Genomic DNA, 6000 nt, shown 5'->3' with positions numbered 1-6000 from the left:
TGCTGAAAGGATGAATGGACTTATACAAGGACAAGCCATGTCTGTAACCACTGGGACCCAGTGGCCCCACCTCAGACTTAATGGATTGGCATCTCTCCTTATGAAGATTCCCTGGCGATCCCTAATAATGGTTTCCCTTGAGAAGGCAGGCTTCTAAAGTATTTCTGGAGAAACTGTCTAATTGGAATCTGCATAAGGCCTTTAAGAAACGGTAGGAGAGGGGGTTGGAGAGATGGCTCAGCAGTTAAGAGAACTTGATGGCTACTCTTCCAAAAGACTCAGGTTCAATTCCCAGCACCACATGGCAGCTCACAGGACTCTCTCACACAGACATACATGTGGAACAAACACCAACAGACAATAAATAAAACAAAAAAAAATGTAGAACAAACAAAAAAAATGCCTAAAACTCAATGTTATTATGTTGTTGTTGTGACAGGATCTCATATAGCCAAAGCTGGCCTTGAACTCTCTATGCAGCTGAAGATGGCCTTGAATTTCTAATTTATTTATTTATTCATTATTTATTTATACAGTATTCTGCCTGCATGTATGCCAGCAGGCCCGAAGGGGGCACCAGATCTCATTAAAGACGGCTATGAGCCACCATGTGGTTGCTGGGAATTGAACTCAGGACCTTTAGAAGAACAGACAGTGCTCTTAACCTCCGAGCTGTCTCTCCAGCCTGAATTTCTCAGAAATTCCCAACTACTAAGATTACAGGCAAGTACTACCACACCCAGTATAAGGGCATACCTTTTTTGTTTGTTTGTTTTGTTTTTCGAGACAGGGTTTCTCTGTGTAGCCTTGGCTGTCCTGGACTCCCTTTGTAGACCAGGCTGGCCTCGACTTCACAGTGATCCGCCTGCCTCTGCCTCCTGAGTGCTGGGATTAAAGGCATGCGCCACCACGCCCAGCTCAGGGGCATACCATTTTTTAAAGATTTATTTATTTATTATTATTATGTATACAGTGCTCTGCCCGCATGTACAGCTGCAGGCCAGAAGAGGGCATCAGATCACATCATAGATGGTTATGAGCTACCATGTAGTTGCTGGGAATTGAACTCAGGACCTCTGGAAGAGCAGTCAGTGCTCTTAATCACTGAGCCATCTCTCCAGCTTGGGTATACCATTTTTTTATTTAAGCAAGCTGGCACATGCTTCATGGCTGACACATGAGTCACTCAACTGAGTGAGATTCTGACCCATAAAATAATAAACACATCTGGATTTCGACCCTAGGAAAAAAGCATTAGTAGGGTTTAGGGTGGTAGCTCACTTAATAGAATGCTTGCTTAGCATGCACAGAGCCTAAAGTTCAATACCAGCAACTTCTTAAAAAAAAAAAAAATGGGTGTGGCACGCTGAAGACATTTGATCCCAGCACGGGGAGTTGGTAGCAGGTGGATCAGAAGTTTAAGATCAGCCTTGGTTACAAACCAAGTTTTCAGTCAGCTTGAGTTGCATGAAACCTTTGTTTGCTTGTTTGTTTTAGGGCATGAATAAATAATACCATAAGGAGGCTGATGATGGTGGTGCAGGACTTTAATCCCAGCACTCAGGAGGCAGAGGCAGGAGGATTTCTTTGAGTTTGAAGCCAGCCTGGTCTACAGAGCGAGTTCCTCCAGGACATCTGAGCCTCCACAGAGAAACCCAGTCTCAGAAAACCAAAACAACAACAGCAACAACAACAACAACAATAATAATAATAATATGATGATGATGGTGGTGGTGGTGGTGGTGGTGATGGTGATGATACCGCAAGGGCCTCATCCATCATGCGTACATCCTATAAGATGATTCTCTTGACTCAGGTAAGCTTAATGCCATGGGGAAACGGAAAGGCCTTCTCCAGATTAAAAACTGCTGAAGAGACATGACAGCTGAAGGAAATGCTCACGTTTGATTTGATTCCACATAAAAAGGCTGATAAGGTCCATGTGGAGGTAATCAGCAGAACTGGACTGTGGACTGAGGAGATGATGGTGTTAGAAATGCTGACTCAGACGCTCAGGTATGAAGATCACATTCAAACCACAGAGCAGAGAGCGTTCATCCTCAGTGTGGGGAAACTTGGCTGCAGAATAATGACACTTAAGGAAACCTACCTTCAAATACGTATTTACACACAACAGATGTACATGGCTAATCCGCCAACTGCCTAATCCACTGATGGTTGTTGCACTTGTCTCGGCTTTTCAATATTTTTGACATTTATCTTACCTTTTTTTTTTTCCCCCCCAAGACAGAGTTTCTTGTCTTGTACAGCCCTGGCTGTCCTGTACCTGCTTTGTAGACCAGGCTGGTCTTGAACTCACAGAGAGCTGCCTGCCTCTGCCTCCCACATGCTGGGATTAAAGGTATGCTCCACCACGCCGGGCTTTATATTATTAATTTTGTGTGTACAAGGTAGAAGTGTTATGCTTGTATGTGTGTGTGCATCATGCATGTGGCTGGTACCCTCAGAATCTGAGGAGCACTTTCAGATTCCCAGTAACTGAAGTCACAGAGGGTTGTGAGTTGTTATGTGGTGCTGGAAACCAAGTCTGGGTCCTCTACCAGAGCAGCCAGTGGTCTTAACCACTGAGCTAGCTCTCTAGGCTTAAAACAATTTTTAAAAGCATATATTCTCTGGTGACACATGCCTATATTTCCAGCATCTGAGAGGGCTAGGCAAGGGGATTATAAATTTTGGATCAGCTGGGTTGCAGAGCATGGCCCTGTGCTTTTTTTTTTTTTTTTTTTTTTTTTTTTGAGACAAGCCTTCTCTGTGTGTAGCCCTGCCTGTCCAGGAGCTCACTCTGTAGGCCAGGTTGGCCTCTGCTTGGCATTAAAAGAGTGCACTACCATCACCCAGCTAAATGTGTAGCCAAGGCTGGCCTTGAACTTGTGATCCTCCTGCTTCCTCCTCCTTCAGCAAATTCTATGAGCATGTGCCACCACAACCCACACTTTTAGAAATTATTAGTCTTTTTCTGTGTAACATGGGAATGGTACCTAGGGCTCTGCGCACACTAGGGATGAACTGTAGTGCTGTACCCCTGCGTCCACACCTGCACTGGCAATGGACATGGTCTAATGGCAAACACTTAGCAGTGAGAATAGGTGGGTAGAGGTTGAAGACCCAGTCCTGAGCTATTGGTTAACATGAGCTCTGCTGCCATTAGAAGACTGAAAACTGTAAACATATGCATGTTGGCCAGGAAGATGACTCAGTGGGCAAAGGGACTCATTGGACAAGAGTGAAGACTTTCTGTCCAGCCTTGGAACCCACAGCAGTAGGAGAGAACCGGCTCCCAAAAGTTGTTCTCTGACCTCCACACACAACAATAATAACTATAATGACAACAATAATTAATACTTTTTTTTTTTGAGACAGGGTTTCTCTGTGTAGCCTTGGCTGTCCTGGACTTGCTTTGTAGACCAGGCTGGCCTTGAACTCACAGCGATCCGCCTGCCTCTGCCTCCTGAGTGCTGGGATTAAAAGCCTGTACCACCATGCCTAGTCAATACATTATTTTTAAAAGGTATATGTGGGGCTGGAGACATGGCTCAGCTGACCGGAGCACTTGCTGAATTTACAGAGGACCTGGGTTCAGTTCCCAGCACCCACATGGTGACTAATAACCATTCCTCACTCCCGTTCCAGAGGACTCCACACCCTCTTCTGGCCTCTACAGGTACCACATACATAGGCATACATGCAGGCAAGACACCCATATGGTGACGCACGCCTGTAATCTCAGCACTCAGGGAGCCAGAGGCAGGCGAATCTCTGTGAGTTCGAGGCCAGCCTGGTCTACAAAGGGAGTCCACGACAGTCAAGGCTCCATAGAGAAACCCTGTCTCAGGAAAAAAAAGTGTATGTGGAAAAGAAATGTATGTGTTGGTAAAAAGTATACATACAGGTGTTGATAGAAGACAATATACACTTACGGTAGATCTACACAACACACACACTGGAAAAGAATACGAGATACTTCAAAGTAGGTTATGAGCACCAACTCATGGGTGATTTTATGCTGGATTTTTTCCTCTCCTGTTTTACTTGTAACTGAGTGGACATACACTCCTTTTCATTCACAAGAAAGGGTACTACATCATTTCAAAACAAAACAGCACCTGCAGTGTGTTTACTTTTCTCACTGACTATGGCCCTGTAGTATGAATGTATGCACGTGCGCGCGCATGCGCGCGCGCACACACACACACACACACACACACACACACACACACACTTTCAGTTTCCAGAGAAGGACAGCCTTCATCCCACCCTTTTTTTTTGGTTTTTGGAGACAGGGTTTCTCTGTGTAGCCTTGGCCATCCTAGACTCACTTTGTAGACCAGGCTGGCCTCGAACTCACAGCGATCCGCCTGCCTCTGCCTCCCGAGTGCTGGGATTAAAGGCGTGCGCCACCACGCCCGGCTTCACCCTCTTCATTTTGCCCTCCAAAGGGCTGAGATTCTAAAGTGATAGAAGGTCTACAGGCAGCAAAGGCAGGGAGGGGGGAAGCAGTCCATCTTTCCCACCTTATGCTCAGAGCTGGTCTCCAAGTGAGGCCTAAGGTGGACGGCGGCGAGGCAGATCTTCAGTCCAGGGCAGGGAGCGGTGGCCCTTGGCTCCTGGGAGAAGGCAGCAGAGCAGGGTTCAAAGGCTCTGGTTTATGGCAACTCATAAAAGCGGAGGTTGTGGCTCAGAAGGGGGGGGCGGGGAAGAAAGGCGCTTGTGCCCACTGAGCGAGGGTCATGTTGAGTAGAAGATATTTGTAGGGGTACCAGGGGCCCTACCCAAGGGAACCTCAAGTGTGAACCCTGGCCATATGGTGTGTGCCTGAATTCCAGCTGCAAGGCCCCAGGAGTCCTGTCTGCTCCCCTCCCCCATCCCAACCCCTCCCCCATCCCTCTAGAGCAGGAGGGTGGACAGGTGAGTTTCTCTTTCGTCCAGGTACCTGTGGCCTGCCCTGGTAAGGGGTTGTCCACCTGCAGGAAGAGCCCAGGTCCTAGGCGGAAGTGCACCTCATCCCTGGAGCTCTGGAGCCAAGGGCGGGGCCCACAGTAGCTCTGGCTGTCAAGGCGTTGCTGGGCTTTACGTTCCCAGGGACCTGGGCACCTACCTCCCCACCCCCCTCATCCCTTCTCTCCCTCTCTCTCTGGGGCCCTATCTTCCCTTATATGGTGAAGGAAGTTCCTAGGAGCAGGGGTGAGGACAAAGGTCGCTCTCCTGCAGCCAGCTTGCCACAACTTCCTAGGATCTCCCAGGTGGTGGCTGCCTCTTCCAGACAGGTAAGGCAATTGGGTGGGGACACATGGTGACCACAGGTGGTTGGAAGGGGCAGGGTCCTTGCTTCCCTATGGCAGCCTGGGCTGTCTGTAGCACACTGGTGTAGGTTTAGGGATGAGATTCTGGGAGAAGCAGGAAGCCAGCAGGCTGTCCTTGGGCCTTCAGTGAAGAGAGTTCACAGGCCCCGGTCTTGTAACTCACCCTCACTTCACATTGGGTGTCATCCGTGCAGACCACCTGGGACTAAGGCGGGTGCTGGGGCTCGGATTTCTAGAGAAAGCTGGGATCAGTTGGTTTCCTTGACTATATTTATCATTTCTCTCTCTTGCTGCTCACTGCTTTGTCCACTTCTTCCTTATCTGAAACGAACTCTTTCTTTGTGTCACCATTCCCCTGACACTCTTGGGACCTCAGGTCGCTGGGTCATGCACCCTGGGATGTAAGTTGCAGCCGCCAGAAATCCAGTGGTTGAAACCAGAGGGAGGGGAGAGGCAGGAGCTGGAGGCTTCAGGGCCCTAGGCCCCCATCACCCCTGCCCTAGAAGTGGCCCCTCTGGTTCCCCAGTCACCATGGTCTATTTTATCAAAGCTGGGACTGAAAACCAAGCCTTCCCAGAATTCGGGAACTTGTTCTGTCCAAGGACATCTGCTCAGAAATCCTGTTGCTTGGAGGTTGGGACTATCTGCTTCCGGTGGACTCCCAGGCCCTGGTTAGCAG

At 48.5% G+C, this 6000-nt stretch overlaps 1 protein-coding gene across 1 annotated transcript in view; it reads left to right on the top strand.

The window, feature by feature from the left end:
* The first annotated feature begins 5093 nt into the window (after window positions 1–5093).
* Window positions 5094–6000, top strand: part of VIL1 (villin 1) — a 30257-nt gene continuing 29350 nt past the window's right edge. The window contains exon 1 of the mRNA XM_084778489.1: window positions 5094–5285. The gene's annotated coding sequence lies outside the window, so the exon portion shown is untranslated. The remainder of the gene's footprint in view (window positions 5286–6000) is intronic.

This window comes from Acomys minous (assembly GCF_964271855.1).
Source record: "Acomys minous genome assembly, chromosome: 4".
NCBI classification, from domain to species: Eukaryota; Metazoa; Chordata; class Mammalia; order Rodentia; family Muridae; genus Acomys; species Acomys minous.
Note: the sequence above shows the minus strand (reverse complement) of the source record. Positions and strands in the feature narration are given on the sequence as shown.